Genomic DNA, 25,235 nt, shown 5'->3' on the forward strand with positions numbered 1-25,235 from the left:
TGAATGTTTATCTTGTATCCTGCTACTCTGCTGAATCTTTCTATTAGTTCCAGTAGATTTCTCGTGGAGTCTTTAGGGTTTTCTGTGTATAGTATCATATCATCTGCAAACAGGGACAGTTTAACTTCTTCATTACCAATTTGGATGCCCTTTTTCTTCTTTTTTATTCCTCATATTGTTGGTTTCAAGATCATATTACTTCTTTTTTAGAAATGTCTAGCAAAGTCAGCCCTTCTTTTCCATCCTCCTTGTTCCTGTGTAAGGCAAGGTCCCCATCGTCTCTTGGTGGAACCATTGCAATACACTCGTCTTTGTACTTCTTCATGCCAATTTAACCCCAATCCCAGATCATTGTCATCTCCATTGGTTTTTACCCATGGCTGCACATTAGTCATTTGGGATTTTAAAACATACTGAGGCCTGGGCCCCATGCCCAGAAATGGATTTAATTGCCAGGGCAGAGCTCCAGCATCAGCATTTTTAAAAGTTTTCCAAAGGGTTCTACTGTGCATATCCAGCGATGACAACAGCTGCTCCACTTTGTCAGCATGGTTAGTTTTCAATAAAACATATCTGATATGTCATTCTACTGCTTCAGTATCTCTCTTAGCTCCAGGTCATTCGTTGGATTAATTCCAGACTCCTAGTTCAGCTTATAAGGCCTTCACAGTTGGATACTAACCACTTTTCCAGCATTATCTCTGGCTACTGCTTCTCCATACACTAACATGCCAGACAACAGGAATAGCTTGCCCCTCCTGGAACTCAGAATAAATCAACCAAACCAAACCCCTTGCTATTGAGTTGATTCCGATTCATAGCAACCCTGTAGGATAGAGTAGAACTGCCCCATAGGGTTTCCAAGGAGCAGCTGGTGGATTCAAACTGCCAGCCTTTTGGTTAGCAGCCGAGCTCTTAACCACTGTGCCACCAAGAGTCCAGAACTCAGAATGCCCCTTAATTATTCTATGCCTTTGCATATACGGTTTCTCTCACCTAGCAACCCCTTCAAGAGTATCACTTCTATTGTAAAACCTTTTCTGCTACACAGAATTTTACAGTTTGCCTTTGTACTTGTTTATCTTGCCCTGCTAGGACCACAGCTGTCCAATAGAACATGCTGTGATGATGAAAATGTTCTATACCTATGCTCTCCAATATGGTAATTACAAGGCACATGTGGCTTCTGAGTGCTGGAAATGTAGCTAGTGCAACTGAGGAAATGAATTGAATTTTTTAGTTTGAGGTGACTTTAATTAATGTAAATTTAAATAGGTACATGTGGATAGTGAATACCATACTAGACAGCACAGTTTTACACTTTGAGCCCCTCGAGGGCAGGGGCCAACTTTTCTTCTTATTTATATTCCACATGGCACAGAGTAGTGTGCATAAAAATTTGCTAAATGAATGAATGATGTAGGAAATTGTATGAAAAATCTTCGTCTTCTCTAGTTCACATACCTACACACACATACAAATAAAAGTCCTACATATGCATATAACACATACTATCACATTGGACTCTCACACAGATCTTATTACCCCATTTTCCAGATGAAGAAATTAAGGATTAGAGAAGTTAAGTGACTCAGACAAGTCATAATCATGAAAACCAAGATCCGCTTATGTTTCCCACTTAGCTTTAGTCACATTGTAAGCAGGATATTTCTTCTGATATTTTTAGTTCTGAGTCTCTAAAAATCTGAATCCCAGAGAGAATGCTCTATAACCTTACTCATTTTATGTAGTCAGTCTAGTCATTTCACGTTACCAGCAGTTGGCTTTTATCTTTTGGTCACTTAAGTGATGCCACTTCTTGTGTTTGGGGACTGTTGCTGGCTGGTACCAGGTTTCTTGTTTTAACTCCATTACCAAATCTGCCAAAGATTAGAGGTCACTGGATTGACCTATGACAGCTTTTTCTTCCACAGTGTTTTGAAGACTGGCTGTAAAGTTTGAGTCGCACTAGGTGGGATACATGATGATGTTATTAAAGCTGAAGTTAAGCAGACCACGGGTCTAGAAGAGGGAATGGCATTACGGTTCATCTAAGACCTTAATGCAGAATTGTCTTATAACCTGAAAGCTTTCTTGTGCAGAGTCTAAATTAGGGCACGGTTAGTAGGGGGAGGGGAGGGTAATTACATTTTTGGTGAATAGTGAATCTCAATTCTTATTTATAAGAAGTCTATTTGATAAAATTCTTATAGCTTCCTCACTCATTCTATTTCCTTTGCACCGTATTATGAACAGTTAGGTGATTTTACTTCAAGGGAACGTAAGGATTTTTGTTCAAATTATATTTCAGTCATTCACATAAATATCAGCCTCTATACCTTTCTCTTATCTTCAGAGGTGTGAACAAATACTATGCAGACGTGATCTGCTTGACCTTCTGTTGCTGCACTTTGGTGCAGGGAGAGTAACAGACGGAGAAGAGCTGGTTTTATGAAGGAACCAAAGAAGGCAAAATTGTTCTCGTTAACTTTGTTTACTAGAAGTCATCAACTTTACATTATTAATTCAGAAAGATTTATTAAGTGCCTCTTATAGAGCAGGGACATGAGTTAACAAGAGAAAGCATTGGTTAAACAGACCATTATAATAAAATGGAATTATACCCATATTAGGACAAGCACTCTGTGGAAACGCAGCAAATAACAGAGGCATCAAGCTCAAGAGAGGTTAGAGACAGCTTCTTGGAGGAAGTGACATTTATGCCTGAGTTATGTGGGATGAGTGAGACTTCCCTAGCTGAAGAGGGGGCAGAGCGATCCAATGGTAGGCAAGAGCTGTGCAAAGAGTGTATGGTGCATATGAGCATCTTTTGAAATCAGGAGTGGCAGGAAGGTGACCAGAAGACTAGGCAGAAGGCTACCAGAAGGCCAGGCAGGGGCCATAATCAGGAAGAGTCTTATGAGTATCTTTGGACACTTCAACTTGAACGTCTGGACCTTAGGAACCTAAGAAATTTTTAAGCAGGGATAAAACATGCATCTGGGAAACACGTGACATTCAGCATCCACATAAATTTTGAGATGCATCCCAATGTCAAAAATATTAAGATGTAGTGAGGGAGGCTACGTGGGAGTAGAAAAAATTTTGTAAATTTGCAGTTGTACAAGATTAGTTTGTCTTCCATATGGGTGGGTTTGTGGAAAGCAAATCCAAAGGCTTCTAGAAGGAGTCTTGAGAAGGCAAAACGCAGGACTCCAGGCGAGGTGCTCTTGTGTGGGCTAGTGAGTCTCCGGAGGGATATAGGAAAGAGAGTAGAAGGGATTTGATTGTTAGATGTGGTGGAAGAGGAGTATAAGGTCCTCCAAATTGGGACTTCATTAACTGGATGGATGGTAGTAACATTCATTGAGTGAAGGACCACAGAAGGAGAAGCAGGTTGGAGGAGAAGATGCTGCTGAAGGTGGCAGATATAATGCAGGGTCAAAGTCACAGGAAGAACACTGGAGAAGAGAACTATTTGAGAAGGACAGAAGGTCAGCCCTGCCAGATGGAACCAATGGTCCAAGTCAGAAGGGACTGAAAACTGAATGACCTTGTCTAGAGCGGTTTCAGTGATGTGCTGAGGACTGACATACATGTGGAAGTGAATAAGTGGAGACCCTGCGTGTAGACAACTCTTTTCGGAAGTTTCTTAAAGAGAGGAGAAAGAAGAGGGTAGTACCTGCAGGGGACATGGGGTTGAGAAAATAATTTGTTTATTTTGTTTCATAACTGAACAGAAGTTACAGGGTCTTACCAGAATCTCTTACTTAAACCTTATTTTAAAAAAAAACTATATTTCAGAACTTTAGATGCCTTTCTAGCTAGCAGTGAGTTAGTAGCAAGTTAGAAGTTCTTTGGAGGTAAGGATAGAAGCTTCTGGAAGCCAGCAAGTAGGAGTATACCAGGCTCGATTGTACCTGACAGAAACCTTTAAAGAGAAGACCCACAAAACAAAAATGACAACCTCATCACAGTGATCTGGGGGCTTTTTGTTATAAAGAGAATTAGCCCCTCCCAGCTTAGAAAGCTCTGAAGTCGTTGTAGTATAAAGCATGCAGTGATTATTGGAAGTATATGTATTTGATAAAGATTTCCATCGAAATGTGAAGGCAAAACAAGTTGTGAGCTAAAGCCATCAAGTGGTTTTCTAGAAAATTCACTTAATGGCACTATCATGTCCCCCAGTACCACCATGCAAGTGCAGCCACTTTTAAGTGTTTCTGCCCTCTTTTTGAATACCATGTAATTCTCCCCTTTTTATGAATGTCCTCCTCACCCCTAAATTTGTGTGCTTTCCTAATGGAACATGTCTTTACACTCAGGGACCATGTTAATTTACAGTGTATTTTGGTATTCCAGCAAGTGAAAAATGGGGAGGTAATACGACTTCTCTTTGTTTTACTCTGAAGAGATTTTTACTACCAGGTCCTTGACATCTTCCACCTTAGTTTATCTCTAATTTATCTTTAACTGGAACCATTTTGTCCATTAGCTCTATTCTAATCACCCCTCAAAATGGTCAGATTTACAAGCAACACATGACAGAGAAAACACGAAAAATCAGCCAGCCTCTCCTGACATTCGCCAGCAGCGTACGTCCAAACACTGGAAAAGTTTATTTGCTTTCTCTGAAGATGTGCTAAGTGATTGTGCAGTTTGAGTGGTATGGTCTTGTAGCACTTAGGCCTGCATTTATTTAATAAATTTGTTCTCTAACTCAAGTGTTAAGTATGTATTATGAAACCCCAAAGCCAATTTCGGTGATTGCAATGTGCAAATATTTTTTAAATTATGTAATTAAATAGGACTTGGCCTGCAAGGCCTTCTGAAGTAATTTATTAATTGAATAGTCTGATTTAATTGTATGTTGTTTTCGTTTGTCCAGGGAAGTGCCTATATCTCTTGCAGAGAGGGGAATCTCCCCTGTGCTTTAGCCCCCAGTTAAATATTAACCCAAAAGAGGCGACTTGCTCCTTTTGTCCCTAAAACTCTGGGTTGATGTCTCAGTCTGGTGAATTTAAAGGGGGGAGGGGGCAACTTGCTGGGTAGAATTATTTGTAATTCACTCTGTTTATCACTACATTATTTGAAAATGAATCACTCTAAAATCTCTATTTGTCTTAATTGTGCCAGTGTACACGGCCATATGAAGCATGTGAACAAAAAGAAAAACCCTTTTAATTCAATGCTAGCTACATCTAGCTATTGCTAAAGCCACGCCGTATCTGTTTCCTTCAAATGTCATTTTAAAGGTATTGTGGTTTCAGAGCAGCAGCTGTGACTGAAAAGTATGTAAACTAAGCTGTTCTTGCTCATATCATTTTTATATTCTTATGTCAGACCAGAAGGCTGCTTTAAATTTATTTTTTATTGTGTATTAGTTCTAGAGCCTGTTTTTTTTGTTTTGTTTTGTTTTGTATTTTTTTCTTCCTTGGGAACATATGTTCTTTGGGATGTGTTACACTCAAGCACTTAAGAAAATAACAATTGTAGGGGAAAAAAAAGATACCAAAATAGTTCCTTATTTGAGTATTGTAGTTGGGGAAAGATTACTTCAAAAAAAATTAACTTTCACCAAGTAGAATTTGGCGGCCTAGCATCTATGTTTTAGGAAAGAGAGAATGGAGACATACTGTACTAAGTCATGTGAAAGGCAGTAACTTTGAGCAGCCCAAATTGCATTCCCAAAAGGAAAATATTTTTCGTTGCTATTAAATATAGTTTATATTGCTACTTCAGAACTTTTTTTTTCTTCCAGTGGGGCCATTTACTTAAATTCTTAGTTAATATTTCTATATAGAAAAGTCTTTGTCTCTGGAGCCCGCCCCTGTGAATTCCCATTTAATATGCGGTTGTGGGTAAGTATTTATTCATACCATGCGGTACCCCACACCTGATCAGGTGGCAGCGTGGCGTCACGTCAGCCAGCAAAAATGTTTGAGTAACTTTTGAGTAATGGTGGCAGGGAAGGCATGGAGGGTTGAAGGAGACAATAGTAGAAACGTTTTTTTCTTTCCTCTACCCTTTCACCATGTGTAACGCCTGGTCTTTCCTGTGGACGTTTGGAATGCAGGATAGAAAAGTCCTCCTTTTTCTAAAAGGTTGTAAAAGCTGAGTAGAAAGTATGAACTCCTAGAATTTCCATGGTAAATATAATTTGATTACATGTTTTGGTCTTTCCCTTAGAGCTCAGGATTTCACTTGGAGAGTTGTTTCACAGTGATATGTATTTTTTGCCCCCCAGCTTTTGGAAACAAATTGAGCCCTAACAAGTTGCCCTAAGAAGGTTCCAGTGATTTGCCTCATTACTGCAGGCCCCCATGTGGGTGCCCAAGTGAGGAAGTAAATTGGGGAGGAAGGCGGATCCCTTGTGAGCCTGCTGATCTGATTGTCCCAGCTCTCCTGTCTCTTGCTGGGCCCTGTATGGGCCTGGCTGAGCCTGGGGACGTGGCCTCCTCCAGGGTGTGAACTGTCCTTGGCTGTCCTTGTGTCGTAGTCTTGGGAAAGGAACTGTCAGGAAAGCCGGATGAGGGTCATATTAGATACAGGTACAGCACAGGCATTGGCCAACCAAGGAGGGACCTAGCTATAGCACCAGAACAGAGCGCTGGGGGCCCCCTGCTGTGCCTTGGTGGATCCTGGGAAGATCAGGGTAGTGGCCCAGGGTGTACTCAGAAGACTTTTGGACAACGGACATTTCCCAGCCAGTACAAGATTATTTCAGTATTTTAACAACCTGCTCAGATGCATCACTGTGTATCAACTGAATGTCATCTCTGAGTGCCTCCTCATTTTACCAATCAGGAGACTGGGGTTAGGAGAGGGGAAGGAACTTACCCAATTCCAGCTGAGTTACTGGTGGCTCCAGGAATAGAACCACAGTCTCTTACCTTCTAAAGAAATGCTCTTTCAACTTCACTTTGCTGCCTCTTAACCAAGGTGTGGAAATCTCTCCTTTTCCACTTACTTTAAACCAGAGTTGATTAAAAGGAATTTTCTTAGAAGCAAAACTGAGAGGAAAAACAAACAAAACAAGATGCCTGGAGCACTGAAGTGGATGACTTTAGGGAAGGAAGTTAGCTTGTTTAGATTAGAGCTGCAGATGCACCGGGCTGGCACAGTTTATGGAACGCTTGTGACTAGTGCTTCCATTCTCCTGCCTCTTTGCTGTTCCAGGGACCCTGCTCCAAAATCTGTTTTACATGATTCACGTTTCCAGCTGCCATAATCTCTAGTCATTGCTTCTCCACGTTTGTTGGGAATTGGAAGCTCTTATCCCTGCTTAGGAACCCACCACCTGGATGACCTCAGAGTCACATGCTAAATCGATTCCCCTTGAGGGAGTGCGTTGACTAGACCCCTCAAAGTCACCTTTCAGCTCTCAAATGTTTTCCGTTCTTCTCTTTCCTCGGAATTTTTCTTCTTCTAAGCTATATTCCTCCACCTAAGAGTCTGGGTCACATAACTGGTGGAGAAGAAATCTGAATGTTCGTTACGATGTCTTAGTTTCTTAGTGCTGCTGTAACAGAAATACCACGAGTGGGTGGCTTTAATGAACAGAAGTATATTTTCTCACAGCTTAGGAGACTAGAAGTCTGAATTAAGGGCACTGGCTCTAGGGGAAGACTTTCTCTGTCCATTCTGGAGGAAAATCCTTGTCTCAGCTTCTCTAGTATTCTTCTCAGCGTTCCTTGAAGATCTCCACATGGAATCTATCTTCCCCCTACTTGTGCTTGCTTCTCTGTGTCTCATCTGCTCTTTTTATATCTCAGAAAGTGAATAGGTTTCAGACACACCCGATACTGATATGACCTCATTAACATATTAAGAAAACTTTAGTCCCAAATCGGATTACATCCACAGATACTAGGGTTAGGATTCAATCCATAACGTGACAATCTTTGTAGTGAATCCCCAAGCCTTTCTTTGGGGGAAGGCCTTGTCTTTTGTCTTTGGCAAACATTGGTCAGAGAACTTTTGGTAAAATAAATCTCCCACTTCCTACTTTGAATGAGGTTTGTGCCTTTCGTTTATTTTTATTATTACTGTTATTCTTACTGACAAAGTTTTATGGTGTGACTGGGTGCAGGTTCTATGGGCTTTTCCCCAGCCCCACTGAAGAAGCTCATGAAAGATTGTATGGCATGGAAAAGTGCCTTAGCAATTAAATACAAACCTGGTTCATATAAATTGGCTTGTTTCTATATGGAAAATATGAGCCCCCCATTTTTTTTTTTTAAATGGACCAGGTGTGGATTAGTTCACTGAACCTTTCACCCAGCTGTATTCCCGCTTGTAATTCTTCTGAGGCACAGTTTAGCCAAGTCAAAGAAACATGTTATTAAAGGTGAGCTGAAAGGCATTTAAAAAATAAACTGTTTAAGATCCCTAAATCAGTAACAGAATCTATATGCACAGACTTGAATAGTACAAGAAAGTGTGTTTCAATACCTTTGGGTTCCAGACTGGATTCTTCTCCTGCCTTCTTTGAAGATCTCCCCCAAAGTCCTTGTTGGTCATTGGCAGGACAAGCAGCCAACGCTGAGCTTGGATTGTAGCTCTTCTGTAGCTAATGGCTTGCCCTCCACGGAGGTAGGTAAGACCCCAATCTTAAATCTACAATTCTCCAGCCAATACTGAGGGAAGAAAGAAGTACTTTGATTTCATTTTAGAACCATAGTCTTAAGAAGTTGAAAGTCTGGTACGCATTCTCTTCTTTTTTCTAGCCTGTACCATGGCAGGTGAGGAGATACTATTAGCAACTTGTAGAGATGGCAGAAATGAGGTGTAGGCAGTTTTAGATTTACTTAAGTTATATTATCCTTGATCGTAATAACAGCGGTTATTGTTTCCTTATCACTCAGTAGGTGCCAGGCACTATTCTAAGCACTTTATCAGGTTAATGCATTTATTTCCCAAAACCAAATTATGTACTATTATTAAGCCCATTTTTTATAGATGATCACACTGAGCGACAGAGAACTAACTTGCCCGAGTTCACAAGGCCAGTAGGCAGCAGAGCTGAGATTTGAACTCCAGCCCTTGAATCTGTGCTCTCAAGCTCTGAATTGTGCTAGAATAAACGATCCAGTGCAGTATTACATAACACACAGTTCTAAATGAGACAGTCCGGGGTGGCATTAAGAAACCAAGATATTTGTCCTACAAAACCCTCAGCCTTGCCTGCGTGTCCATTTTCCCCTAACTTTCCACAGCTTTTCTGTTTTCTTTGTTTTTGTATCATGGCCTGTTTCCAGCTAAGGCATTGGTTTTCAGTCATTTGCACGCTAGTCCGCTGCTTGTCTCTTGATTATCTTAAACTTCCATTTTGATTGTGGAATTGTGCAAAGGCATTTTCCTATTTATATAGTAATTTCAAATAGGTGCAGGGAGGAAGAAGGACTTTAGGTCTGGGTCTTCCTGGCCCACGTTTATACCACATAAACAGCTCTTTCCAAGAGGAACTCAGAGCCCAAGTTCTTGATAGTGGATGCAGGGTCTTTTCAGAAACTTACACGTAGCTTGAAAGAATTACCCCCCACCTCTACCCGGCCTGCTTTACATGACAGCAAAGGGGGCAAGTTCAGACAACAGTTCCATCTCCTGCACTTTTGAGTAGCTTTGCTTCGCTGACAACCATATGCTGAGTTTGTCAAAGTCTGCAGCCGGTTGCAGCCACTCTGTTTTAGAAGCGTTAACTGGCTTTATTGGGGAAGCAGCGTCATATATGTGAACAGCCAGGCCAGGCTTCTGCCAAGGCCCTCTCCTCCTTAATCAGGTTGTTGGGGGACCCAGGGAAGCTCTGTTGTCATAAGGATTAAAAATCCCTTAACATCATTAGTAACTTAGCATTCTATAAGTAACAAAACCCTTCCTAGCAAAGGAGCCAAGAGGGTGGGCCACAGCTTGGGTCTAAATTATACGGGAGTTTCTGAGTGTGTTCTTCATAGGAGCTTCGAGAAGCGGTGAGCTTCAGAAGAGCCTAGCGTGGGGTCAAAGTTGAGAGTAGAAGGGAGCTGGAATCTGCAAATGTCAGGGAATTCAGGAAGAGAGGCATGGGAAAGGAAATGGGAAGAAAAGGTGCCAGGAAAAGTTGCCTCATCACTTGGTGTTTCTCTGGTGGCCAAAAGGTAAATTTCTACTTTTGAGTCACTTGCAAGCCCCGTCTGCACATAGCTGCCAAATGTTTGCAGTTTCAGGACTAATAAAGTAGGGACGTGTTTAATACTGGGAGAGCATTATTTTTAGGGAAGGATTGATTGTTGGAGGTTTTTCCTGACTATGTAAGTTGATTCATTCATGAGTGTCTTCTTTTCTGGGTCAATGTTCCCACAAGAAAATTTAGCTGTAGAGCCACTCAGATGCTTCTCTTGGTACCCTTGAGTGTTAGCCATTGTACATGTTGCAGCAGGAATGGAGGTACTGGAGTAAGATAAAATAGTATTTTTGTTCAACTCCCATTGTTATTCATGTATATTTATTGAGCACCTACCATGTGTAGCTACTGTTCTGTACTGGGATATAGCAAGCAAGACAGATATGTTTGGATATGTTGTCCCAAACTGAAATGCACAGTCAAAATTAACATGATTTGTCTTATCTGCTGCCTGAACTTGCCCCAAAAAGCCAAACAGAATCCGTTCAGCTGCAGATTGGAGTGGCCAGGAGCCAGATGTGGCCACTGGGAGAATATCTTTGAAAGCTTGTCATCTGGCTCCAGCTGTGCTAACCTAGCCCTGGTAGGCAGCCATGTGTTATGCCTGCCAACTGGGGGCCAGACACTAGTGCAGGCTTAAACAATTAGCGGATTCCCTCATCTGGTGGCTGGATTTGCTGTGTGTGTCCTACAAATTACCGCTGCTGTCCACACTGGGAGCCTCTGTGGTCCTGGGCAGAAACGCCCATAAGGGAACTGAAAGTCAGCCCCTCGAGAAACCAGGCAAAGCTTCCTTACCTGGAATGTGGAAAGGGATGCAGAGGAGATGGAAAACCAGTGTCAGGGAGAAAAAAAACAGAAGCAAACCAGACATGGCCCACATTGTGTGAAATCTTGATTCCAATCAAGAGCGTTTGCCCCGTCGAGAAGGGCTGCCTTCTAGCACGCCTCTGCAACAAAGCAAGTAGAGTTTGCCTGTGATGATGTCTTTTTTTCTTATTTTTTAAAAATTGTTGCCACTTTGTGAAAAGCACTTCTGACAACGTTTATTGATTTTACCCAAACAGAGGGTCTTAGTTACCTAGTGCTGCTTTAACAAAAATTACCCCAAGTAGATGGCTTTAAAGAGCAGAAATCTGTTATCTCACAGTTATAAAAGTTCAGATTGGGCTTGTGGCAACTTATTTGTGTGTCTCTCTCCTGGTTTCTGATTGCTTCCAACAAGCCTTGGCATTTCTCTGCGTGGTGTTCCCCTGTGTGTGTGTCTGTCTGTCTGTTTTGCTCTTTTTATAAGACACCACTTGGAAGTGATTGGGTTTAGGACCCACACTACTCTGATATAACCACATTAACATAACAAAGGAGAAGCCCTGTTTCCAAACAAGGTCATATTTACAGCTACAGGGGTTAGGACTTCCACATTTCTTATTGGGGGACACAATTCAATCCATAATACAGAGGGTTTCATTAATGTCTTAATGGATACTTAAAGATGAGACATAACTTTCAGATACCTGTTTTATTTGCCTGCCAAAATAAGTCTATAAATAAATAAAATGCTTCAGCACACCTGTGTGTCGAAGATTTTTTTATAAACTGTAGGGTTCCTGGTTTAACTTTTCCAGGCAGTCCCTGCTATCATACCGGAAGATAGTGATTTTGATCATCTGTGTAGTTGCCCAGTAAATGTTTGTAGAATGCGTTGAATAAGTAAAAATTCCCATGAGCTTGCTGACCTTCAAGGCTGATGATTGAATGAATACAGTTAAAAAAACCCACAAACACTAGTGCAGTTATTTCAAGTAATAAATGGGGGAGACAACCTACAATTTTGTGTCCCCCACCCCGAAAAAGTAAAGGTTTTAATTGGAATAATTTTAGGATTCTTTTTCAGATGCCCACATATAACAGAAAACACAAGATGGTAGAGATTAAGGTTTGGAAGGAGGCTTCTTTTGAGAGTGAACAGATATGTCCACGTGAGAAAATCTTTACCACAATGAGGCTCTTAGTGGTTTTTCAAATAAGTTCCACTCTGAATAAATGACAATGACAACAAAAACCCCGAAATAATCACTGAAGTGGGGAAAAATTTAAAGATCCTAGTTGATGTGTAAAAATCAACTTTTGCATTCTAACTGCATTGTGTAAATTTGCTGCACGGGAAGAATAAGCGAAGACATTTGGTTTTATGGCATTGGTGTGGGCTGGCTAAGGGGGTGGGGGAGAAAGTGGAGGCATTGATATAGTATGAGGAGAGCCAGATGGTTGCATTACACATCTTTTGTGTTCTTGTTTGCTTCTTAAAGCAGTTGCAGAATTTTGCCCTTGGCGATATTTTCTTCGTGCTTGTGTGTTCTGCTATGAATTTACTTTTGTCAGAGTCCTTTGAAAGAAAAGCCCTGCTCTTAAAGAAAAAAACAAAAAACAAAATTTTTTTTTCCTTACATTATAAACTTGTGAAATCAACAGGGTGTTCATAAAAATATTTTTTAAATGTTAAGTATGTTAGTAAATAACAGGAAGATCAGCTTTTCTTTTTTCTTAGCACAGTGATTTTAAACATTTTATGTCAATTCAGGGAAAAATTTGTATAAAAGTATGAATATTGGAATTGATGATGAGTGGGTAGGTAGATAAAGAGAACAGTTACACTGTTGTTACAGTATCGATGAGGTTTATCAGATTAGAAATTTAACTTTTTCCCTTACTCATAGCAGGTTCTCAGGTTGTACTTTACCTATTGTGTTTTGTCAACAAGTCTGAGTCGGTGGTAATATTTAAGTTAAGTGACAGCGGGTTTGGATAGGTTGATGGTTTTTGCCTGGGTGTATGGTTGATAATTAGAATTGCCTATCACACCACCATCAAAATTTATATTTATTTCCTCCTAGGAGCAAATTACATATTGAGATCTCCACAAAGCATATTTAAGGTGCCCTAAATGCATATAGGGAATGAGAGTTGATCACCGAATGCTTTTAATAAGGAATTATTTTAGAACTATTTTTTGGTGGTATGCATCAGAATAATTCAGTGTCCTTTCCACAGTCCCAGTTTATCTTTTCATTTTAACTTGCCCAAACAGGCGAAGAGCACAAATGTAGGGTCCTTGGGCAATGGTTTATTCTCCGGTTGTGCACACATTTCCAGTTTTAGTTGGAACCTACAGTCCTTGATGAGAAAACAGGAAACTTAGAGTCCTAACCTTATTGAAATCTTTGCCTGGCTTAGTCACAAGTCTGAGACGACTCCTTCCAATAATGAAGCCATTGTACGCATCATATCTGATCAGTTCTTGAAATGTTTTAGTAAGTCTATCTTACAACATTATAAGAAGATAATCAGCAGCCTTAGAAGGTCCCCATCTGGACTGTAGAGTTCTTTTACTGAAAGATGTTTTGCCTTTTTGAGATAGCTCTAGCGTTTCATCATCTGTTCCGCCGAGATGAAGTGCATATGAAAAGTCAGTGACTCTGAATCCATCTGTTGTTATTATTTTCCACTGATAATTGGCTTGAACAATGAAATGTCTGTGTCTGCAGCCTTTGAAACTGTACACCCTGTTTATTTTCTGGAGGTCTCACTGCAACTACTCCCCACCCCCCATTCTTCCCCCTTCCATTTTCTCTCGAGCTTACAGCAAGTGGTGCTCGTGTGAGGATGACATCTCTGACTCTCTGCATCACTATGTGTCACTCAGCATCTAAAGCTTGCGTACAGATTTTTGTCACAATCCCCATGTTTGTGCCGTGTGCTCCGGTATCCAGCACTCTCTCAGCCAGACTTAGCGGGGCCACAATGCATGAATCCCTTACCTGGAATGTCGTCTTTATTTCACTGCCCTCATTAAAATATTAATTTAGAGGACAGTATCTAATACCTATGGAATTAGATACTACCTATAATTGTATAATATATTCAGTTGCATCCAGGTTTGCACGATACAGGGCATTAATATTGGATTCCACTAACAGCACTTCCATTAGCTTGCTCAACCAGTATGAGATATAGATGAGCTGGGAAGCATAACTACCCGCCAGAACTGCCAAAACAGTCATTAGAAGCTCCATTGGGATGGACAAAGGCTTTTTCACAGTGATATACTGATTAAATTTTGTTCTATGGTTTATTTGCATCAAGGTTAGATCACTATCATCTATGAAGCGGATTATCTAACACCTTCTTTGAAAGGTCATTTCGAGTGAGCAATACATACATCTTTAGTTTCTTGTGGGAACCCCTCTTAGAGAACCTGTGGGTTTTTTTTTTTTTAAATATTGGGGGGCTTTGGGAATATTTTTATTATGTTTTTCTTTTCTCCAGGATATGCCATAATAGATGTTTGAGATGAATTTCTGTTTATGTGTTTGTAAAAATTTTAAACACTCTTCAGTAATGTTTTTTTTTTACTTTTGTGGCAGAACACTGTGGCCAGAAAAGAGAGTAGTGTTAATGAAACAAAGTTGCTTTTGAAATAGAAAGCCATCTTATTTCCCTTGGCTAGGATGATAGTGATGCATTCTCCGGGGCTATGAAGAATCTGTGTGACCTACCCTTTTTAGTCCAATTAAGAATGTAGACACATCCTATACAATAGCAGTGCTGGGTTTGCCCCCAAAGTACTATGTGGCATTAAAAAAAAGTAGACAACCATAATCTTATTTGTGTTTCAATCAAAATCATTTAATGCTGCAAAAGTTATTAAAAAATAAGTTACTAAGACCAACATGTAGCTGGAACCTGCAGTAAGAGGTCATTGTGAGCTGACTCCATAAGCTGGGAAAAGGCAGTAGGGAATTCCGAAGGCCCGCAGGCTTTCCTTCTTGCTTAAATTCCTGGGTTCTAAGGACAAATTACGTTGAAGTATGGCATATTTTCTGCCGAAATGGAGAAAATTGTTGACTGTAATTATGTTATTTAATTGAAATTATAAGTGGTTGAGGCCACACAGTTAAAAGCATCCTTTATCATATATGGGTAATGTTTTGAAATGAGTGTTCATGGATTAGTGACATTTGAAAGGCAGGCATTTGGGCTATATTTTTGGAAAACTCAAATTATTTTCCTTAAATGATTAGTGGGCTAAAATGTATAGTTAAGTAGCAGTTTTTTTTCTTTTGGTTTATTCTTCACTAGATTATGTGTGAGTAATGTGTACATGCGCATATATGCCTGTGTATATATGTATATAAATTTTATACAGGTATATATACCTGTATAAAATATATCTTTCTATAGATACAGACTCATAAGGATCAATTTATAATGTGGCAAAGCAGAGAAATGAGAGGTATATCTCTGACATTAAATTGTGACTAAACAATGTGATTATTTAAAACTCTTATTGAATGTACAGATTTAAATACAGCCCAAGGTAAAACTCCACTGATATTTGGTTCTTTTTGGAGTCGCTGGAAATACAACAATAGCACTTCTCCCCATGAGTAAGTTCTTAATTACTAATGAATGCAATTCATTTTAATTGTTATTATAGCAACATAACATTTAACTGTCTCCTGTTTAGTTGGTGTCCCCTGGAACAGGCGGTGCCTCCTGTCAGCTTGAGGACAGGTAGAAGGCACAGCAGGCGTCTGATTGAGCCAGTTATTCATTTGCTGAGTGTTTGTGTTTATGCAAAGGGGCCTCTTCCTGCATATTTAATCTAGAGTAAGGCAGTGGCTTTTGTTGTGTTTAGCCCACATACCTTCAGTCCTTCCTCACACTGCCGCCAGCCCCGGAGCCCTGAGAGCCAGCAGGCTTCCTAGCGCCTATAGTTTCTCCCTCGCAAACTCAACTTTTTCCATTGTGTGAAAATTGCTTCTCTGGCCCCAAAGCTTCACCTCCTCACCATGAATCGGTAAGTGTGTGCAAAGTGAAGGCTGCTACTTCTGTTTCCTTTTACTACTGTTTAGAGGCTACTTTGCTGCCCTTCTGGGCCCCTCCTGAATGTTCCCGACCGGTTGTCAGTTACAGGCTGCAATGAAATAGACATGCACAGGTGCTCTTAGGAGATGTGGCTGAATTTGGGACTGGCAGAGAGAGGATCCTGGGGATTGAGGAAAAGAAAAAAGAAGAAAAGGAGAGAGAGAGCAGCTTGATTATTCTTTGTCCTAACAAATCCTGTTTTGTAACTATCCTGCAGATAATGCTGCCATTGTTTGTTAAAAGCCTTCAAACAGCGTGCAAGACTGAACTATAAGAAAGCAGCGAAACTCTGCTGCTGTGTTGTGTCTTCCCGGCCCAGGTCCTCCCCGAAGGTCTGTGCCGGAATAGGAAGGGTTTTCTCCTGTGGAAATCGAATCGTCTCTTCATTGATATTAATAGCACACTAGAGATGTTGGCCATGATGCTCAGAGAGGCGGTTGGGAGGGAAGGAAATCTGATCTTGCTGGGGGGAGAACGACAGCCTCTTGGCCCCTCCGTGGAGAAGATGTCCATCCAGACTCAGCCGGCATAATGGCATCCTGGCTTAACTGCTCTAGGAATTTTAATCTTGAGCTGTTTGTTTTAGTATCTGGCTCTTGCTATTTTTTGTTCCTGTACTGTCTTTAGAAAGCACCGCATTCAACGTCTAATCCAGTCTTTTTAAAAAGTGAGTTTAAGGAAAAAAAAAAAAAGACTTAGATGGATGCAGTGTGCCTTTGGATCATTCTGGGGTGAGGTGGTAGAATTCTGTTTTATTTTTGAGGGCAGAGTGATGTAATTTCAAAACAAGAGTTGCCACAATTAAGAAGGGCGAAGCATCCAAGCAAGCTGTGTCCGATGTAGAGATTTTTCAGGGACTGGAAATTGTGCCCAGGGTCTAAAGAAGGAGTTTTTATTACCAGTTAACTGTTGGCTCTGTTTGAGTAACTCTTTTCAACAGAAGAGTGTGCTGTTCCCCCGCAGGTTGGAAACTGAGAATTTAAATAAAATTTCATCAACCTTATTAAAATATGTAGGGACTTGGGTCTTCTTGGGTACAAATCAGTCTAGAGACTCAGAAGCATTTATTAACAGTGAGGCTCCTGAAGGTTTTTAATAATAAAATTACAAATACTCGATCTAATTGTAAGTATATGACTTTTATACTCAGATTTTAAGGGGAAAAATACTTTTTTTTTTTATGAGGAAAAGTAACTCCATCAGAGCACCTTCTGTGATTAGCGCTATTGTATTCTTAAATTTTGATTGATAGAGATAATAGTTTTCACTTAAAAATACAGACAGGTACTTTAACTTTCCATGACAATAGCTATTTGCATTTCTTTTATCTTTTTGTTTAACATTTGTGGGGGTTGGGATGGATTTGATTATTAACTCTTATTGCACACTAAAGGTAAATCTAAAACAAAGGCTTTGTTAGCGCTTCAAAGGGAAAACAGCAAATATTGTTTTTAGGTTTCAACATTTAAAGACTGTTAAAGGATACCTATAAAATATTTTCATATGACCATGACCAGGGTTTTACTTTGCTGTAAGGTACGAGAGAGCCGTGCTTCCAAATGAGATGGGCCGACTTGGAGTTCCTGGGGGGCTGCCAGCCTGAAGTAATTTCACGTGCAAGCTTTGTGCTGGCGGTGCCGGCACCACATGGTTCGTCTTATTTATAGTGTTTCAGATCTTTGCTTACTAGAATGGACCCCAGAGTCAGACACGATGATTTGGTGAGAATCCCGAAGGGTGAGGAGAAAGGAAGCAAACTGTTAACAGGGTTAAGAGGGGAAATTGGGGACTGATAACCCCCAAAGTGGTAGATTTCTTTGATAGAGAGAAGTAAAAGAAACGTAGCAGTTGTAAATTAGAAAGCCTGGGTTGTGCCCAAGGTCTCTTCTGGTTACAGAGGCCTGGGCTGCACACCGATGTCCTTTTATTTCTTTCCTTCCTTCTTTCTTTTCTCTTTGCTTTCATTTTCTTCCCCTTTCTTTCCTTCCTTCCCTTTCTTTCTTTTCTTTTTTTAATCTTTCCTTCCCCTTTCTTTTTTCCCTTGTTTCCCTTCCTCCCGTCCTCCCTCTCTCTCCCTTTCTTTTCTTCCTTTCCTTCTTTCTCTCTTGCCCTCTTTCTTTCTTTTTTTCCTTCCCTCCCTCCTTTTTATTTTGTAAACCTTACTTAATATTTGAAGTTACTAGGGCATAGAGAAAACATGTTGCGATTGATTTCTGAGTGGATATTCTTGTTTTGAGTACAGAAAATGAAGTGACCCTTGCATTATCATTTTTTCAACTAGTCAGATACGTGTTGATATCCTGTTTTTCTAAGAAATCATTGAAAAACAAGACATAAAAGCCCACATGAGTGAAGATTCACTATTTAAAGAGGCACCAGTCTCTTGGAAATTAGCCCATTTGGACCTTCTGTTTTCTCAGATGAAAAATATGTCATTTGAATGGAGGATTTGGGAGGTTTGAAGTTTGAGCCATGTGCCTGGACTTCCAGAACAGGAGTCTTCTAGCCAGAGATAAAATACTAAACCACCACCCTTCACCATAGCCTAAGGGGGTGGCTTTGCGCATACTCAGTGATGCTGTGCATGGTGAGTTCTAGGCTAGCATTTGTTGGACTGAAGGTTGAGATGAAATAGGTCGACCATCCTTCAGAATCACTTGTATAATTGTATAAAATGAATATAATGCAGAAATCCTGATGCACATCATTTCCTTTAGCTGCCATGAAGGAAAAGGGAGAAGTAATTTCACTGGGGAAAATAGAGTATGTATTATTCATTTTCACACTCTGCATTTATCCGGAACTGATTTCCAACTAGGACATACCAGTTGGCGCTATATGTTATATATTACACAGATTAAATTAGGGGTAAAATATACCCCTAGAAAGTGTACACCGAAGTATTGTAATAACATAAAGGTTATATGGAATGAGTTACAAATTAGGAGGTGGGTTGGGGAGGTGGAGAAAGAGGAGTGTGCAGTAAACTTCCTACCCTAGAGGTTGCAGCTGAAGTTTGGCATCTTGGTCACGGTCATTGAGGTCATCATGAGCTTCTGGTAAATGATACTGTTGGAATCATAGTGCCATGGAACAATTCTAGTGTTCACACAACCTTCGCTATTACATAGAATTATGACATAAAGTAAAAATAGATAATTTCTTTTTTACCATATCCTTGGCACATTTTTGAAACCTAAAACCAATAGGAAAATTAAAAAATGAGAGCAAAAAAGAAAAAAAAATGCAATTCATGTGATAACAGCATTTTTTTAAAAGAAGGCAGGTGGGCTGGAAGGGAACATATTTCTTTTTATTTTTTTTTTAACTTAAAAGCCTTATATGATCATTTAATTTTAGTTTTGGTGTTTATACTGCAGTAAGCATTTAGGTAAATATTTGAAATAGGAAGATTTAATATATTTGATAAGTAAAAGTGATGGTTAAAAAAGGGATACAATTTTGAAAACCAAAGTTTTATGCTTTAAAAAAAAAAAGTAATGCAGATTTTTCTCCTAGCTGTTGATTTCCAATCCTCCTAAGCTAGTAATGATGCAAACTGAGGCCCCAGTACTAACCACTAATTTTCTTGTCTGTTATATTGACGCATTTCATTTAATTTAGCATGATGGCAAACAGCTGTTGAACTATTAATCTTTTCTCAGCAAAGCTAGAAAATATCTTTTCGATTACTTTGCTAAGGTATACTTATTCTAAAAACTAAAATCAACAGAAATAAATTAATGAGTGGTCAAATGTGCATATACATTAAAATTTATGGAACTTTGAAATAGAGGAAAATATGGTTTTTATCCCACTGCCAGATTTTTATATGTAGGTAAAAGTTACATGTAGCCAATTTTTTTATTGCTTTAGTAGTTGTAAGTTGGAAGGTAATTGTGTAATTTCATTATTATTAATTTGTATTTTTTTTCCAGGAAATAAAAATAACACTTGTAAAATCTTTGAGGGTGAACCAGATTATATTTTTGCTCTGTGTTCACTTACATACTGTCCTGGGCAGGTGAGTGGTAAAACCGGCCCAGTTCTTGCCTGCAAATTTTCTGTAGGTTCAAACACAGCGCTAGAGATAACGTATTCCAAGTAGGCATTTTCAGCAGTTTTTTAAAAATTAAATTTTAATAAGGTCCAATTGTTTGCCAGGCCTATATGATAGCAAATCTCATCTGCATTGCAAAGTCTAATACTATAGGTCTGGCTGCCAAACGTGCAAAAATAGACACAGCTCAATAGATAAACATGAACATTAGTTGAGTGCATGCATTGGAGAACATCTCAAGTAAAAAGGGGGGAGGAAGGGCATTCTTGCTTTGAACTGAGTAGGTTCTGCCAAAGTTCACTTACTTTACATTTAAGATTCGATAACTGGTGGAGCTGGAAATTTCTGGAGTAAGTGATATTGCTGTACTGTGTGTCTTCTGAGCTCTTATTTGTGGGGAGTGGGGCTGCTTTCTAGATCTTGCTCTGCCTTGAGTCCTGAAGCACATGACCGTCATTTCTCTTATGTTTTCCTTTCTTATCACTGTTTGCCCTGTAGTAGAGTTCTCACCCCTGGAGAAACCAATCCTGGGGACACACATCAGCAGTAAAGCACACGATTTTCATTTTCAATTTGAATTGTTTTGTGTAAAAACAAAAAGGTTTTGGGCAGGTTGCAAAACAGTAATTATAAGTCCCAGAGCTAGGGTTTTCCCCCACCCAAATAGTGAACATTTATGGTGAAAACCTCCAATTTCCTCTTACAGTAAACATGAAAATGATGATTTCACTCAGAGCCTACATTTTTTTTCCAATCTTAATGACAAGAATCTGCATACATTTCTGGTGGAAATGTCATAAATTGGCCTCGGATCAATTCCTTAAAGATAGTACTCACCAAAGTGCCACTTTCAGATTTTTAGCCCCAGTGAAATAAGATTTGACTCTTCTCAATGATATTTGCCTTTCCACATTCAGGGCAGAAGTAGCGGAATAAGCAGAGATAGATTCTGTATAAAATTAAAACCACTTCATTACATATTGTTTTGAAGAGCAAGCAAAGGAATATTAACATTTTAGTGAAAATGATGGTATACTTTCACCATCTAAAAAAAAAATTATATAAGCATTTGGTCAATTGATGTGGAATGAATCCTGCACCCTGTTAGTAACTTGATCCAAATTAATAAACAAATGTTTTTCTTTTCACTTGTGCCATATGTTGATCCCAGTTACTTGGGCAGAAAGAGGCAGCTTGTAATGTTTCTTAAAGGATTACACACTGTTTTGCATAAAGGAGTATGCAGATGCAGGAGTGGATGTGGGATCAAAACATGTGCCATGCTTTCTTTGTGTTTTAGGAAGCTTGATTTCAATTGTTTATTTCATCTGACACGAACCATTTTTATTTAACTTGGTAGATCTGGGAGATATATGCTAAGTGAAACAACATTCTGTGAACAGCTTTCACCAGCTATTAACCCTTCTCCCTAAACTCAAAATTGTGGTACTTTTATTCATTTTGAAAGGTCCACAGTGGCAGAAAGCATCTTGTCTACAAGAACTCTCTTCTAAAGGGGGAAAAATAAGCCTCCGCTTTAATGAAATTAGAGATGTTGTGGATGTTAACCAAACAGACACGTTCAAGTAGCAGTCTGGTTTCCAGAAACAAAGACCTATGAGTCACGTATTATTCCACTCGAAAATAAAATTGATAGAAGACAAGATGAGAAAAAGTTCATAAGCAAAACTTGAAATGTTTCACCTGTACTTTTTCCAGCCCGGTTGATGTTGTCTTGAAGAACTCAACAGCATTTGGCCTAGAAAGTAGAGGTCTTGGGACTTGTTTTTATTAACTCGGAAAGTCATTTGCCATGAGATATAATTGAGTTCCTTTGTTGTTTTGCTTTGTCTATCCCAGGCAGAGGTGGTTGCTGCTTCTCTTGACATTCAGATGTTCTCTTTTGTTTTCAGGGTAAGACGTGACCTTTTGAGGTGACTATAACTGAAGATTGCTTTACAGAAGCCAAAAAAGGTAAATGCTGCAAATATGATTAGTGGAATTGTATCTAGGACTGTATCATGTCGTCTTCTAGGCATTTTAATTCAGTTGTATTTTTTGTTTTCTTTTGCTCTCTGTTTGTCAAATGTACACGTATATATCTGTGTGTTAAGTATGTCTTAAAGGGAGACACTGCCCTTAAGAGATGGCCCACAGATACACATTTTGTTTCTCCAGATAATATCAAAATTTCCCCCTCTTTATTCAGCGAAGACTTGGTAGTTTTAAAGTTAGAAAGAATGTTCATATCACAGAAGTGGTGATTCATAAAATTAACTGCTGCAAACAAGAGTAACGCATGTCAGTGTTCTGTGCTGAAGTGGTGTCATCCAGTAGATGTTCATCTGGCGACTTTATAATCACCTTCTTTCAGAAATTAATAGTCAGGCTCCATGGCAACTCGCCACATTGATGTAACTGCCGAGTGGCATGGGGCAGATCCCTGTGATGTCAGCGCTGGGCTGCCTTGTTCTCTTGACCTTGCTTAACAATCAAATGAATGTTTGATTTTAAAATCGGAACTTTCAGAGACTCATGTAACTTGATGAATTAAAGCTAAATTTAATTTTCTCAAATTCACTTTTCGGGGTGGGCCAAAAAAAGCACTCTGGTTAAAACCGTCATGGATGCTGTCTATTTACTCGATTCCAAAAGTGTCCCTCTGGTGAAGGCAATGGTCACGTTAACCAAGTTAATCTGGCAGGTCAGTTGAAGATCTGATGGTTCTCAAATAGTATAGCGTCTTCATTTTATTTTTGACTTTTGACCTTTTAATAGTTTCCTTTGGTTTAGTAGATTTGTATCTATTTAAAGACCATGACAGCAATCGTAGTTAAACAAAGCCTTTGCCCAGATTTAACTAAATTAAAGTTCGTATATTTATAGGCTAATTGTCTTCTTACTATTTAGTTGAAAAAAGCTTTTTGTGGGGAGCTTTTATAATGTGAAGATTGTTAGCAGATCAGGTTTTCTTTTTTTTTTTCCCTCCCAATTTTAGTTTTAATCCTACCCAGGGTTTTTGTGTTCTAGAATGTATTATAAAGGTATGAATTTGTTTTTATAAGTACATTCTGGTACATTTGATTTGAGCCAAAAAAATCAGACTTGCCTCATTTCACCATCTATGTTGTTTAAATTAAACTTCCCATGAAGCACCTTATTGTCCTCCAAAGAGAGATTGTCCCTTTGGGATGGTCAGCATCTAAGGGGTTGACCACAGTGAGTGTTGATGTTATTAAGTCACAGCAGGACTTTTGGCAAAGCACTTCTGTTTGCTGAGACTCAGTTTTCCAATCTTAAAAATAAAAGAATTAGTCTGTATCAGAGGTTGGCAAACTCTTCCTGTAAAGGGCCAGATAGCAAATATTTTCTGCTTTGTGGTTCCTTCTGTCTTTGTTGCAGCTACTCAGCTCAGCTGTGATTTGCTGACCCCTGGTCTCTGTGACCCTCAGGGCCTTCTCAATCCAAGATGCTCTGCATTCTAAACCCTCCCGGGTGCTTGACTCATCTCGGGCTGTTAGCAAAGTTTTCAGATGAAGCTAAAAGTTACGAATAAACAATGCTGAAGAAGTCGTGGAAAAGACAAACAATTTGGTTTGAGAATTTCATTATCTCTGCAGTTACAGAAACTAATGGCTTCATTGATAGGTTTTATTGCTTTCTTTGGGATCACCTGTAAGCATTAATTATTTTTCTTCTGACTTGACGTCTTTATAATGACCCATGACCTGAAAATAGACAAGTTTGAATTTGTGCAATGTGAGTTTTCCCAATTCACAGTTACTGTTCAGAGTTAAAAATATCATGGATCAATGCTGAATTTGGAAAATAAAAGTTTCCAGGAATATATTGAGGCATTTCTGTTACTCACTCAGTGACCGCTATCGATGTTTGCTTAAATTCCATTTGATTCTATAACTGTGTAGATAGATCAAAAGGTAAGCTCTTGAAACACAGAGGACACTTTGTTCTTGTAATTTTTTGCTTACTGTGCGTGGTACGTGTTTCTGGTGGTCATCTGGAGCAGCAGCACCTTCTTTAAAGTATACGCATTAATTAGTGATTGTCCCGCCTGCCCCTCAGGTCCTCACTAATCCTCTCACCTGGACTTTTTCTCTCTTGTTCTAGTCATTGTTAAGAATGTGAGTGTTGAGGGCACACTGCCTAGGTTTGAATTTCCGCTTTGTCTTCCTCTGGCAATGAGGAATCCAATGAGCTAATCTATATAAGGCATTTAATGTGGTATCTGGCAAGTAGTGATTGATCAGTCATTTTTTATTTTCTGCGGCTAATGTTGTAGTTGTTGTTTTTATGATCTGGCTCACTAGGGTGACACTCTTGAGCAATTCTGTAACAGTTTGCCAGAAGGTTTGATTGAGAGAGGTATTCCACATAAATAAAACTGTTTTCTTTATAATCACTCTCAAAATATAATCTATTATACCAAAAAAAAAAAAAAAAAAAAAACCTTGCCATCTAGTCGATTCTGACTCATATTGACCCTATATGACATATCAGAACTGCCCCAGAGGATTTCCAAAGAGCAACCAAATACCTTTTGGTTAGCAGCTGAGCTCTTAACCACTGTGCCTCCAGTGCTCCACTATATTATACAGTATCCTGCAATTAAGGACCCCTGTAAAATTTGAGGGTCATAGAAATATTTTGTCATCTAGATGCCTGCTTTCATTACACAAAGAAAGCTGAGTAACGAATCCATCTAGTTTTTCTTTTTGCCTTGACTTCTAGGAAGCTCAGAGTAACTGTTTTTGCTCAATCTCTGTAGTTTTTTTGAACTTCAGCTTTTTGTTACTGTTATTTTTTTTAACATAATTTTTATTTTCTTATCCTCTATGAACATGTTATTACTTAACTTTTTTTTCTTTTACAGTATCCCTTCCATCTGTGTTTGACGCTCATTTCAAAGTCCTTTTGGAAATAGGGATATGTAGCCTCAAATAAATAATAAGCTATGTACAATTTTTACATTTACACAAGCCCAAGGAACTTTAAAAATGAATCCTTATCTATCTTGATGTAGATAAAGGTAAAAGCAGATTTGTTGAAAATATAAAATTTTATATATAT

At 39.2% G+C, this 25,235-nt stretch overlaps 1 protein-coding gene across 8 annotated transcripts in view; it reads left to right on the top strand.

Annotated features, from left to right (window-relative positions):
- The window catches only part of FOXP1 (forkhead box P1), a 686,938-nt gene that overhangs the window by 303,028 nt on the left and 358,675 nt on the right, over positions 1-25,235 (top strand). For 7 of the 8 annotated variants that reach the window (XM_023727893.1, XM_023727898.1, XM_023727897.1 and 4 more), the window contains one exon: positions 22,061-22,121. The gene's annotated coding sequence lies outside the window, so the exon portion shown is untranslated. Of the gene's footprint in view, positions 1-60; positions 16,020-22,060; positions 22,122-25,235 lie in introns of those variants that run through there. The other variant, XM_023727895.1, reaches the window with a different exon arrangement.

The sequence above is a fragment of the Trichechus manatus genome, unplaced genomic scaffold (assembly GCF_000243295.1).
Source record: "Trichechus manatus latirostris isolate Lorelei unplaced genomic scaffold, TriManLat1.0 scaffold00020, whole genome shotgun sequence".
NCBI lineage: Eukaryota > Metazoa > Chordata > Mammalia > Sirenia > Trichechidae > Trichechus > Trichechus manatus.